Source organism: Nicotiana tomentosiformis, chromosome 3, assembly GCF_000390325.3.
Source record: "Nicotiana tomentosiformis chromosome 3, ASM39032v3, whole genome shotgun sequence".
In the NCBI taxonomy this organism is placed as follows: domain Eukaryota; kingdom Viridiplantae; phylum Streptophyta; class Magnoliopsida; order Solanales; family Solanaceae; genus Nicotiana; species Nicotiana tomentosiformis.
The window spans coordinates 30869041-30883306 of NC_090814.1; the positions used below are offsets into that span (position 1 = coordinate 30869041).

Consider the following 14266-nt stretch of genomic DNA (forward strand, 5'->3'; position numbering starts at 1 on the left):
AGTGCAATTAAAACCTGCAATAAAAGCAAAAAGGGGATGAAATTCGACTCACCATTTTGATTGTATTGGAAGTTGAAAATTGGGGGAAATTGGAAGAGATTGAAGGGTTAAAGCTCAAGGCTCAAGAATGCGGTGTTCTATGAATGTAAAGCTAAAGGAGCGACATATTAGTCATATCCGTTTGAAAATCCATCAAGAAACTGCGAAATTAGGTATGTACAAATGATCAATGATAATGAAAGAGCTATGGAACAACCAAAAAAGAGAAAACAATTTGGATATAAAGCGGAAAATTAAACCAATGACTGCAAACTAAATCATAAAAGAAAGTGAACCAATTATGGAAAGCACACTAAACATTCGATTTATGCACTTAAACAAACACATGTAATGTAATCAATGTGCCACTGGAATGTAAACTCTAAATGAGTTAGGGAAGAAGCTCCCAATCATCAACGGTGTGCAAAAACAGGGTAGAATGAAGCTCCTAAAATCAATGAAGTAGGAGGAATGCATCAATGACATGAATGTTCCTAGACAAATCGTCAGCTAAGGATTAAGGATCTTTAAGCTCTTGATTCGTACTCATGAGTACGTGTTCTATGCCTAAATAAAGGGACGGACCCTCTCCTGAACTGTGGCAACCAAGGCCGATGCATGTCGGGCCAACTAACTGAAACGGACTGCATACTTTGACACAGTCATAGAACCCTGGCGCAGATGCTCAAACTCTGCGCGCCAAGCGTCCCTGAGGCTCTGAGGGACATACTCTCGCAAAAACATATCTGAGAACTGAGTCCATGTGAGTGAGGTTGCCTCGTCCGAACTACTCAGCTCATAAGCATGCCAACACTGATAGGCTGCTCCTCTAAGTTGGAAAGCGGTAAAAGAAACCCCACTCGTCTACGCTACGCCCATAGCACGGAGAATACGATGACATTCCTCTAGAAAACCCTAAGCATCCTCTAAAGCTAATCCGCCGAAAGTAGGTGGGTGGTACTTCTTGTACCTCTCAAGTCTAAGCTGCTCCGCCTCAGAAGCAATTGTCATGGTCTCATGCTGAACTGGAGATACCGGCAGCATATGAATAAACTCTGGGGCCTGATCAACCTGGACCCTCTGCTCAGGAGTACAGGCTATGGGAGTCTGTGCCCCTCCCCCGGCCTGAGATGTGGTGGGATCTAGTGGGATCAATCCAACCTGAGCTACGGTGATGAACATTCTCATGAATTGGGCTAGAGTCTCCTAGAGGGCTGGTGCAGCAATAGGAACCTCCGGTGCCTGCCCTCCAGCTGGAGCTGTTGGGGGCTCCTCTGTCGTAGATTGCGCGGGTGCTCTGGCTGCACCGCGTGGTCGTCCTCTACCCGGTCCCCGACGTCTGATTGCTCTAGCAGGGGGCGTGGGTGCCTGATCGTCAGATCTCCCGGTAAGGCTGAAATGTGTTTTACAGGGTAAGGAGTATTTCCTTCTGCTGCAGTCAGATAATCTTGCTGAAGTTGTTGACCCAAGTATCTTTGTGCTACTTTTATAACTTCTTTATTATTTTTCTTATGAGGTGATTGAAATCTTTTATCTTCTGAGTGATATTGTTTCGGACAGCTCCTTGATTTGTTTATTCAGAAATCCTAAGTCATTTGATTAAGAACATCGTAGAACATTGCGTCGAGGTATCACCAAACATCTGCTAATTTCAGCTCTTTTTCGTACCTGCTTGCTGCTGCATATAATTTTCAATATTTCAGGTGATGCCTACCACCTCAGGAACAGAAGAGGGGGGTCTTCCGTCTCAGGAAGGGAGGATTCAGGTTGGTCATGGTCTGAATTTTCAGTATGTTGTTTAATAATTTCCCTGTTCTGACAACATATAATTTCTCCCAAGAGGTCCAAGTTATACTTGACCTGAACATAATTGAATGGGTTGTCGGATTTTGTAAGTTTTGTCGGGTTCTGAGGAACGGGCTCGGGTGTGACTTTTGTCCGGTTATGGGTTTTGATTAAGGATTCGACCTTTATTATTTGGAATTGTTTCCTTGGGCTTTATTTGATTTCTTTGAGCTAGTTTCGAGCTGTTTGGAGGTCGGTGCGCGCGGGATGGCATCTTTGGAGCATTATTTGGCTTGCTCGGTATTGGATTTAGCTTGTTCGAGGTAAGTAACACTTCTAAACTTGGCACTTCTAAACTTTAACAGATAACTATATAACTGAAAAATGCCGCTCGACATGTATAAGTAAACCAACACTCGAGTATACACAATTCCCAAAACCCGGTAGTCACAAGTCACAAGCTCTAATGAATGGTTCTAAGTGTCTCTATACATCCGTATCTAGGAAAATAAAGAAGAAAAAACATAAAGGGGATAAAGGGGGACTCCGAGGTCTGCGGACGCTGACAAATATACCTTGAAGTCTCTGAAGCAGCAGCAAGTACGCTCAACTAATAGCAGGGCTAGTAAAAGGTACCTGGGTCTACACACAAAACATGTGTAGAAGATTAGCATGAGTACACCACAACGGTACCTAATAAGTGTCAAGCCTAACCTCGGTAGAGTAGTGACGAGGTCAGGTCAGGGCCCTACTGGGATATAATAATAAGATAGAAGATATAACAATATGTTGAAAGAATAAGAATTTAACAAAGAGAATTTACAGAAAAGTAACAACACAACACATAGAGGTAAACAACAGAGGCGCTCCAAAGATACCGTCTCGTAGTCCCAAAAGTAAATACTCAATAGGGGATCTCCCCAGGTACCGCCTTGTACTCCCAAAAGTAAATATGCAAGGGGATATCCTGAGGTACCGCCTCGTAGTCCCAAAAGTAAATATGCAGGGGGATCTCCCGAGTACCGCCTCTTTGTCCCAAAAGTAAATATGAGGGGGATCTCCCTAGCTACCGCCTCGAAGTCCCAAAAGTAAATACACGGCTCGAAACCGATGGAAACAACAATTAACAGCAAAAATCCTACAGTTTAAGACTAATACAAATCAAGGAAAAAGAGGAATTCAACTAAGCATGCTGCACAAATTTCAAATAAGCATTTAAGACACGTAGACATGCGATATTAGGCTAAACATGATAACTACACATATTGGGATGACTCATTTAAGATATAACAGGTTACTCTTTAGTAAAAATTGGATTTTCAACAATTAGCTCGTATACGCACTCGTCACCTCGCGTACACGGCACTCACATATCACAGAATTGTCACAACAGTACCAGGGGATTTCCCCCACACAAGGTTAGGCAAGCCACTTACCTCAAACCTAGATCAATCAATCAGTAAGAATGCATTTTCCTCGGCTTTCCAACTCTGGATGGCCCAAATCTAGTCAAAAGCAATTACATACCATAAATATAACTATAAGAAACTAGTTTAATTAATGAAATTAATACTTTAGCAAGAAATTAGAAATTCGCCCCAAAAGGTCGACCCATGCCCACGTCTTAGAATCGGGTAAAAGTCACAAAATATGAACACTCATTCAACCACGAGTCCACCCATACCAAAATTACTCAAATCCGACACCAAAATCTCAATCAAAAGCCCAAAATTCGGTTGAAGAACTTTTCCACTTTTTCCTCAAATATCTCAACCTAAAACCTTAATTAAATGATGAAATTAACATGGATTAGTGGATATTAATCAAAAACAAGTCAAGAATCATTGCCTCTGAAAAGCTCTCAAAATCTCGCCTAAATCGGAGCTCTCTATCTCAAGTTATGATGAAAATGGCAAACCCTCGATTTTGAAATATTTATATCTGCCTAGGTAAATCTTTCTTCGCGAACGCGGCCTCACTATCGCGTTCTCGTAGCATAAATAGCTACTGACCAAAAAATCCTTCTACGCGGATTCAAGGACCTTCTCGCAAACGCGATGCATGACTGACTCACCTCTTCACGAACGCGACCTCTATTACGCGAACGCGTAGAACAATGGGGTTATAGCTGCCTCTACTTCCTCTACGCGAACGCGATACCCTTTACGCTTTCACAATGCACCACTGCCCAGACCTTCGCGAACACGGCTCCCACTTTGCAAACGTGAAGCCCAAATCCTCACCTTCCACCAGCTCCCCTTCACGAACGCGGAACTCTCCTCGCGAACGTGAAGAAGGAAACCAACAACTTAAACGCCAGATTTTTTTGCAATTCCAACAAGTCCAACTTTAGTCCGTTAACCACCCGGAATCCACCCGAGGCACTCGGGACCTCAAACAAATATATCAACAAGTCCTAAAACATCATAAGAACTTAGTCGAGCCTTCAAATTACATCAAACAATGCTAAAAATACGAATCGCACTCCAATTCAAACTTAATGAACTTTAAAACTTCAAACTTCTACAACCGATGCCGAAACCTATCAAATCACATCTGATTGACCTCAAATTTCTCACACAAGTCATATTTGATATTAGGGACCTACTCCAACTTTCGGAATCAGAATTCGACCCCAATATCCAAAAGTCCACTCCGAGTTAAACTTCCCAAAAATTCAACTTTCGCCATTTCAAGCCTAATTCAGCTACGGACCTCCAATTCACAATACGGACACGCTTATAAGTCCAAAATCACCCAACAGAGCTAACAGAACTGATGAAACTCCATCCCGGAGTCGTCTTCACACAGTTCCAACTACGATCAAATTCGTAGAACTTAAACTTCCATTTTAGGGACTAAGTGTCCCATTTCACTCCAAAACCAAAATAAATCCTCCCGGCAAGTCACATGATCATAAAATGATATAGAAGAAGCAGTAAATAGGGGATCGGGGCTAATATTCTCAAAACGACCGGTCGGGTCGTTACAAGGGCTTGATTATGAGTGACATTATGGGATCGGGCTGCACGTCGCAACGAGTTTTACTAATTTATGATAGCACTTGGGTGGAAGGAGCCCCTCCGGAGTTTGCACACACCCCCAGTGTGCGCAATTGATTATATATATACATGTAGAACGGGTTGCGTGCTGCAACGAGCCTTATAGCTATATATATGTGGATTGGGTTGCACGCCGCAACGAGTCTTATGGCTATATATATGTGAATCAGGTTGCACTACGCAACGAGCCTTATGGCTATATATTTGTAGATCGGGTTGCATGCTGCAACGAGCCTTATGACTATATATATGTTGATCGGGTTACACGCCACAACGGGCCTTATGGCTATATGCAGATCGGGCTGCACGTCACAACAGGTATTGTACATTGCTGAGTGATTGAGTGTGCTGAGTATTGAGCATGGTCATAGAGAATGCGAGATAATGATATTGAGTACTCTAAGAGTGTGAGTACATGAGTTCACCACTGAGATACATTGTATTTGACATGCGTACTTGAGATACATGCTTAGAGATGCATTTTCTTCTGCTACCCTGTTTTGGTGACATTCATGATTTTACATGTATCTTGATATATAGGTATAGAGATGTACTTTCCTCATGCTACTGAAAATGAAATATCCTATTTATTGTTGAAAGGAGTTTTGGAAAAAATTACAGTTTTCAAGCTTACTCATATTTTTGGCAATTTCGATAAGATATTTGGGTTTTCACTGAGATACTTGAAAAGCATGCCTATTTTCTGGAACTATGAACGAGCTAAGCATTTTATTTCTTAGATACTTCTTTTATTACTTGCATTATGTTGTTATGAATTGTTGTTGTCTATTGGTATCAGATCCGACTTTTGTTCTAGCTTGTCACTACTTTCAACCTAAGGTTAGGTTTGTTACTTATTTAGTACATGGGGTTGGTTGTACTCATACTACACTTATGCACCTTGCGTGCAAATGTTGGATGTTGATGTTGCTGTGTACGACGGGAGCTGGATCGGAAGTTGTACGTGCGTTCTAGTAACAACTGCCTCTTGTTCTGGGTAGCTTTAGAGTTATTAATTTGTTTATGTATTATTCGGATGGATGATGTATTTTTATTTCACACCAGCATTGTAAATTCTAATCTTAGAAGCTCATAATTTGTACTACCACTCCTGGAAAAATTCTTGTATTAAACAGTTGTATTATCATTTGTTCTCTTAATAAGTCTTATTAAATTGAATAGTTGTTAATTGGCTCGTTGGGTTAGGTGCCATCACGACTAGTTGGATTTTGGGTTGTGACAAGTGTAATTATAAGGTTACCGTTTGGTTACGCAAATATAATTACACAATTAGATTAAATTTTAAATAAAGTAATTATCAAAACTTAAAAGTTAATATAATAAATATATGCCTACAAATTTTATAAGTATAAATGATATTATATTTGACATTTGAGATATATATTTTTTCGTGAATATACATTAATTAGTAATCTTATATTTATAACTAATATTGTAAAAATAATATATATATATATATATATATATATATATATATATATATATATATATATATATATATATATATATTTTAAATTACGTAATATTTAATTTAGGTAATAACAAAAACAAACAATATACGTTTTGTAAGAACATCATGGAATTCATGTTTGATAAAATAAATTAATATTTATAAATATAATGTCATAACGTTATTCAAATGTTTGACAAAACTAATCTATCAGTTCTAACTAAAAAAATGAACAACATGCAATGTGAGTCAATACTACTAAAACAAGTAAATTGGAACCATGAATATAACACAATTTCAAAATTTTAAAAAAAAGGTCTAACGTATGTCAAATTCTAACATAATAATAGTAAGTTCCACTACAACTTAAGATTAGGAAACATAATAAGTTGATAACCACATTCAATAACGAAATTCTTCTTTAATTGCATGACTCATTATTTCTAATATTAGGAGGTGTAGTTTCAACAAATAGAATAGTAAAATAAATAAAAATAAAATATAAGCAATTACATGGAATCACAAGAAGTAAAGGTAGAGAAATAAAAGATAAATAATATATAAAAATACATATATTTAAAAATTTAAAAGTATAAATAAAAATAAAAGAAATTAAAATAATGGAAATAAAAAAATTAAAATAATAGGAATAAAAAGTTATAAAGAAAATAAATAAAAATAAAAATAAAAAGGAAAGAAACTAAAATGCAACCTTGTAATTACCCAGTGTAATTACCACCAATTCTCACTCCCCCTCCTCTCCCCCTCCCCTGAGAATTAGAGAGTGTAATTACACCCCTCCAATTACACCCGATTCCATACTGACCAAGTAATTACTTGGTCAAACCAAATAAACAAACATGTCAAACTGTGTTAATTACTCCCAATTACACCCAAATCCATTTCCAACGTGGCTTTCCAAACAGGCTCTTAAGGATTTCCCACAAATTGTATAGAGTTCTAAATCATGCATTACATATGTATCTCATATTATTCTTATATAATTTGTATAAAAATAATAAATTTTAAAATATGCGCATATTATTCAAAAATTATTTTTATATTTCTTTTTTAATACATAAAAATGTCCCTCAGACAAATAAAAAATAAAAACAAATCAAAAGGAATAAAGCATTGCTTAACTTTTGTGTAATATTTATTTTTTTGATAAGTAAAGATTTTATTATAACTGGTACCAAGATGGTACCTAGAAAAGAAGTACATGACCAGACTACAACTCTTACTTAATTCATACTACATATTTTCTCATAACAAGTGCAAAAAATCCAAATACTGGTCCATCTCATCTAAAGAACCGCTATAACACCAGAAATATAATTTTTTGATACATTTGTTTTTCCCTCAAAGCATGCTTTATTTCGCTCCAGCCATAATGTCCACATTATGCAGTTGGGAATAGTTTTCCATATTAGCTTTAAGCTTCTTTTTACTCTCTGGGATCGCCACATTTCCAGCAAGCTACTAATCTTCTGAGGTAGAACCAAAGATATGCCCATTATGTTCAAGAAAAATTCCCAGCATTGTCTTGAAAATTTGCAATGCAAGAAGAGATGCTCAACTATTTCCTCCTCTGAGTTGCAAAAATAACATCTACTGCACAGAGAAAACCCTCTCCTCTGTAACTTAAGCTGAGTATGACAGGCGTTCCTAACTGCTGCCAACCAAAATAAGCTGCTTTCATAGGTGCTTTAGTTCTCCAAATCATCTTTCAAGGCCAGTTTAGAGTTTCCTGACTAGTTTGTTGTTGCAGCCTTTTGTAACAATTATTCACTGTGGATATATTATCCCTACTGTCGATCCAAATTAGCCTATATATTTTGTGTTGATCTATTGAAAATGAATTCAGAAGTTGGAGCAGTTCACAGAAACTATCTACTTCCCAGTCGTTCAGATTTCTTCTGAAAGTAACATTCCATCCTGATTCTGCTTTAAAACCTGCAACATAGTCCTCTTTATTCAATGCACAATTAAATAGATCCGGAAATCTGCTTTTAAAGCTCTCATTACCACACCAATTATCCGGCCAAAATTTAATCCTACCACCATTTCCCACCTCCAAACTAGTATGTTGTAAAAATTCGTCCCACCAGCCACCAATCATTTTTCAAATCCCGCCACAACTTCTCAATTGGGAAGGAATTTGTTTCCACCCAATCTTTGCACCATAAATGGCATCTATTATTTTCTGCCAAAACTCGTCACCCTCTCTACTATATCTCCTTAGCCATTTAAATAGTAAGCTTTTATTGTGTAATTTCAGATTCCTCACTCCTAGTCCACCTCTCTTTTTATCTTCAATAACCATTTGCCATTTAACCAGATGTGTCTTCTTCTTTTCTGAGCTTCCATCCCACAAAAAGTTCCTTCTTACAGAACCTAATTTCTTTTTCTACTGCTTTAGGCATACTAAATAAAGACATGGTGTATGTGGGTATCCCATCCAAGACACTATTTAGCCTGCCCCCAATAGATAAGTATTGCTTCTTCCATAGAGTAAGTTTATTATTGCACCTTTCAATGACACCTTGCCAAATATTTTTATCCTTTCTCTTTTCCCCTGAAGGTAACCCCAAATAGACAGTAGGGAAATTTTCTACTTTACAACCCATAATCTCTGCCAACTCCTCTACACTGTCACGACCCCAAACCACCCCGGTCGTAATGGTATCGTGGAACTAGGCAAGCCTCACAATTTCAAACAATTCGATTTTCGTAAAACATTTAAATAATAATAATCTTTTCCCACAGAATTTTCTAATTAAAAGAGTTAAATCCAAACCAAAAATACTGAAATAAAATCCCAACACCAGGTGTCACTAAGTCACGAGCCAATACTACTACAAATCTGAAATACAATAAGACGACAATTGTCTGGAAATAAACAAAATATGCTAAAGGGAAGATAAGGAAGGAGAAGACGAGGCTGCGATCGCCAGACAGCTACCTCGCAATCTTCGACTGAGGCTCCGCGCTAAAATGGTCAACAACTGCTACCAGGGCCTGAGGTACCTAGATCTGCACACAAGGTACAAGGAGTAACGTGAGTACACCAACTCAGTAAGTAACAAGCCCAAACTATGGGCTGAGAGGTAGGGACGGACTAAACCTCAACAATTATAAAAATGTAAAATCGTACAGTAAAGTAGGCATGCTTTCTATTCAAGTGTTCAGCACAGTAAGTAAAACAAATGCAAATCTGAACAGTGTAACAATAATAAGCTCAGCATGTCTCTAAGTGCCAATGCACAGTATGTATGAAATGTACCATGTACTTCCACTCTCAAGTGCACAACTACTCGGTACCGCATATGGCCATCCGGCCGAGGGAAATCCATCCCGGAACATACTCGATGCTGACTATGTAGTCACTCGGTACCGAGGAAAAAGGGTGATCCAACCCTGCGGAGAAATCCATCTCCAGGTATCAACACTTCGGACAAATCCATGTCCAGGGAAATCCATCCCTAAATAATACTTCGGACAAATCCATGCCCAGGGAAATTCATCCCTCAATAATATCATCTGCGCTCACTGGGGGTGTGTTACAGACTCCGGAGGGGCTCCTACAACACAAGTGCTATCATAATCATCAACATATCCGTTGCGGCATGCAGCCCGATCCCATAACCGTCACTCATCATCAGGCTCTCGGCCTCACTCAGTCATCACTCTCCAGTCTCACACACACGGACTCACAATGCCATGGAACTAGTCCGAAGCAATAATATGATGTGCCAAACAGTAATATCTGAGACTGAGACATGATATGATATGCATGATCAAGACTGAGTACATAATATCAATAAAGCTAATGAGATGACGGCCAGAAACGACCACTTGGGTCCCAACAGTATCAGCATGAAGCCCTAACATGATATCTAGCATGATTTACAACACATTTGCTTAATCATATAATAGAAACACGGATAGCAACAAGAAAGAATCACTAAGCGGTGCCATGGGATGCACTAGGCCACAATTCTTACGGTGCACGCCCGCACGCCCGTCACTTGGCATGTGTGTCACCTCAATACTAATCAAATAACATGTAGTTCGGGGTTTCGAACCCTCAGAACCAAGTTTGGAAGCGTTACTTACCTCAATTAAGCCAAAACACTACTCCGCAATGCCCTTGCCGCTCGACTCGGCCACCAAACACTCCGAATCTATCCAAAATCAGTATATTATCAATAATATACGCTAAAGGAACAAAGCCCATATGAAAATTATCAAATTAAACCACAAATCCCGAAATTGGCCAAACCCGACCCCCGGGCCCACGCCTCGGAATCCAACAAAGATCACAAAACTAGAAACCTCTTTCACTCACTAGTTCATCCATACCAAATTTACCAATATCCGACCTCGTTTGACCCCTCAATTCCTCAAATTAAACTCTCTAATTCCAAGCCCTAATTTCCCCAAATTTCATCCCTAATTTCTACAATTTTCATGCTTAAACAACTGAAATTCATCATAGTTACAAGTATTAAGTTCAAATATCTTACCTCAATGAATTTCCCCTTGATTCCCTCTTCAAAACCCTCCAAAAGCTCCAAAAACCGAGTGAGAAATGCGATGAAATGTCCAAAATTCGCAAGTCCACAATTTATACTTTTTGTTTAGCATTTACCCACCTGCGGTCCCTCAGTCGCATCTGCGATGCCGCACCTGTGGAAATCCCATCGCAGGTGCGGATTTCACTAATGCCTCGAGACCCCGCATCTGCGACCGCATCCTCGCACCTGCAGTCCCGCAGATGCGATCCAATCTTCCGTTCCTGCGTCCACTTCCACATCTGTAGTGCTTCACCGCACCAGCGACCACCGCACCTGCGCTCCCCCTTCCGCAGGTGCGGAACACGAGAAACAGCAGCACCAACTGCTTTCTTCCATTTTCAAACTTCTCGTTAACCATCCGAAATCATCCCGAGGCCCTCAGGACCTCAACCAACAATACCAATAGGTCACATAGCATTATACAAACTTAGTCGAACCTTCGGAACACCTAAAACAACATCAAAACACCGAATCAACCCCGAATTCAAGCCTAAGGATTTTTAAACTTTCAAAATTCGCCAACGATGCCGAAACCTACCAAACCACGTCCGAATAACCTAAACTTTTGCACGCACGTCAAAAATAACACTATGAACCTACTCCAACATTTGGAATTCCATTCCGACCCCGATATCTAATTTTCCACTGCCGACCGGAAATCCCTAAATTTCCAATTTTGCCAATTCAAGTCTAATTCTACCACGGACCTCCAAATTATATCCCGAACACACTCTGAAGTCCAAAATTACCTAACGGAGCTATCCGAACCATAAAAACCCTAATCTGAGATCGTTTGCTCATATGTCACCTTCCGGATGACTTTACCAACTAAATTTTCAAATTAAGAGACTAAGTGTCTCATCCAACTCCAAAACCACTCCGAACCCGAACCAATCAACCCTATGCAACATAATAAAGCTGAACAACATATAAAGAAGCAGAAATGGGGGAGACGAGACTATAAATTCTCGAAACGACCGGCCGGGTCGTTACATACACACTCATCAACATTTATACTAAAAATGCTACTTTTAGCCAAATTTACTTTTAATCCAGTGATTGCCTCAAAACATAGTAGCACCCCTCTCAAATACAGGATTTGTACTCTCTCAGCTTCACAAAACAGGAGAGAGTCATCAGCATAGAGGATATGATTAAGTATCATTCCTTTCTGATCATTCTTGCCAATTCTGAGACCTCTAATCCATCCCAGAGCTTCTGCTTTCCTCAGCATACTGCTAAGGATTTCCATTACCAAGACAAATACATAGGGTGAAAGGGGATCTCCTTGCCTGATACCTCTGTGAGAGTTGAAAAAGCCTTGTGGATTTCCATTAATTAAAACGGAAAATTTCACCGATGAAATGCAAAATCTTATCCATTCCAATCATTTTTCACCAAAATTCATCAGTTTTAACAATTCAATAAGCAATCCCAATTGACATGATCAAAAGCCTTCTCTAAATCAAGCTATTCCTTATTTCTTTTTATTTTGGTCGAAAGAAATTTTTTATTTCAACCAGATTTTCAAATTTACATCACCTGCACTTTTGGACTCCAATAACAAGTCTCATGACTAAACCAATAAAATAAGAAGCTATACAACCAAGAGGTTGTCTAACAAGACCACTACTAACAATCGTGGATCTTCCTCTATCCTACTTGCTATGTATTACAATTAGGATAACTATTTAATGTAACCAATACAGGTTCCCATTTACATTTCTATTGCCCTGTTATGTGCACTTGGATGGTAATGTCTTTAGCTCTATCTTTAGCCTCTCTTTTCTGGTTCTGAAATCTTCTATCATTGCGTTCCATCCAGATATGGTACACTGTTGCTGCAAACACCACTCCTAGAATTGTCTTCCTTGGGTTCCTATTGTTAGCATTGGCAGATAACCACTTCAACTCATCTTCCCAGTTTGCAACACTTCTTTGATATTAACCATCCTAGCATTCCTTTCCATAAGCTTTGTGAGTATGTACATTCAAAAAATAAGTGATCATGTGTTTCTTCTATATCTCTTTCACATAATACACATGATTGAGGCACCTGAATTCTCCACTTTGCCAATATGTCAACAGTAGCCAGCCTTCTTTGTATTGCCATCCATAAAATGAATTGATGCTTTGGCAGAATTCCAGTCAACATGACTAGTGATTTCCATTTGGGCTTTAGGATACCTTGGAAGAGCATGTAGATAGGCCTTCTTAATACTGGATTTTCCATTCAGTGCAAATGACTCTATGACTCTTAAGTCATTAGCCCACCATTCTCTAGTAGTGAATAGTTTCCTTACCAACCAGCTAGCCTACATTGGAGCATCCATGGTAGTAATATCCTTTTGTTTTATATAATGACTATGGCTCCATCTAATCCATAGCTTATACTTCTTTGCCATTATAGCCCATATGAGTTTAGTCAGAGCAGCCTTATTGCATATCTCATAATTGATAATATTCATACCCCCAGCAACTCTTGGTTTACACAGTGTTTCCCAAGCAATAGGAGTTCTATGAGCATTATCATGTCTTCCAGTCCATAAGTAGCTCCTGCATATACAATTGACAAGCTTAATGACTTTCTTTGGAATAAGGAATACCTGTGCCCAATAGGTTTGCGTTTCAAACAGGACACTCTTAATGAGTTGTAATCTTCCAGCATAGGACAGAAACTTTGATGTCCAGCTTCTGATCCTATCAACAATCTTCTCAACTAGTGGCATGCATTGATGAATAGTGAGTTTCCTTGTGGATAAAGGAACTCCCAAGTACTTAAATGGTAGATTGACAACTGTTAAATGTAACTCTGCAAGCATTTTATCTTTGAAGTCTATAGGCACTCCTGCTATATATAATGAACTCTTTTCCAAATTTGCTTGTTGCCCAGAAATAGTAGAAAAGTGATCAAAAGCTCCCATCATTAGTTTCATGGATACTTCATCTGCTCTACAACACATCAGTAGATCATCTACAAAGCAGATGTGTAGGACTTGCAATCTGGCACATTTAGGATGGAAGTTAAAATCAGAATTCTGAATGAGTGTCTTCAAGGATCTGTTTAGGTACTCCATTGCCAGCACAAACAAATATGGAGACATTGGGTCTCCCTGCCTTAGCCCCTTCCTTGCTTCAAATCTGTCAGTTAGTCCACCATTCAATAGTAATGTATAACTAACAGTAGTTACACACTCCAAGATTAATGTTACCATATTATATGGTATCCCAAACTCAAGCAGTATTGATCTCAAGAAACTCCATTCGACTGAGTCATATGCTTTTTTGATATCTACCTTAATTATGCATCTAGGAGAAACTGCCTTTTG

General features: G+C 38.9%; 2 long non-coding RNA genes across 2 annotated transcripts; one reads left to right on the top strand and one right to left on the bottom strand.

Moving 5' to 3' along the window:
• The first annotated feature begins 1152 nt into the window (after nt 1–1152).
• Nucleotides 1153–1805, top strand: LOC108946943 (uncharacterized). The gene is made up of 2 exons (XR_001971328.3): nt 1153–1667; nt 1743–1805. It is a non-coding gene; the product is annotated as an uncharacterized lncRNA (long non-coding RNA).
• Nucleotides 1806–7512: 5707 nt separating this feature from the next.
• Nucleotides 7513–12474, bottom strand: LOC138907001 (uncharacterized). Its single transcript, XR_011414651.1, has 2 exons — nt 11931–12474; nt 7513–9004 (listed from the first exon to the last, which is right to left on the bottom strand). It is a non-coding gene; the product is annotated as an uncharacterized lncRNA (long non-coding RNA).
• Between the last annotated feature and the right edge of the window lie 1792 nt (nt 12475–14266).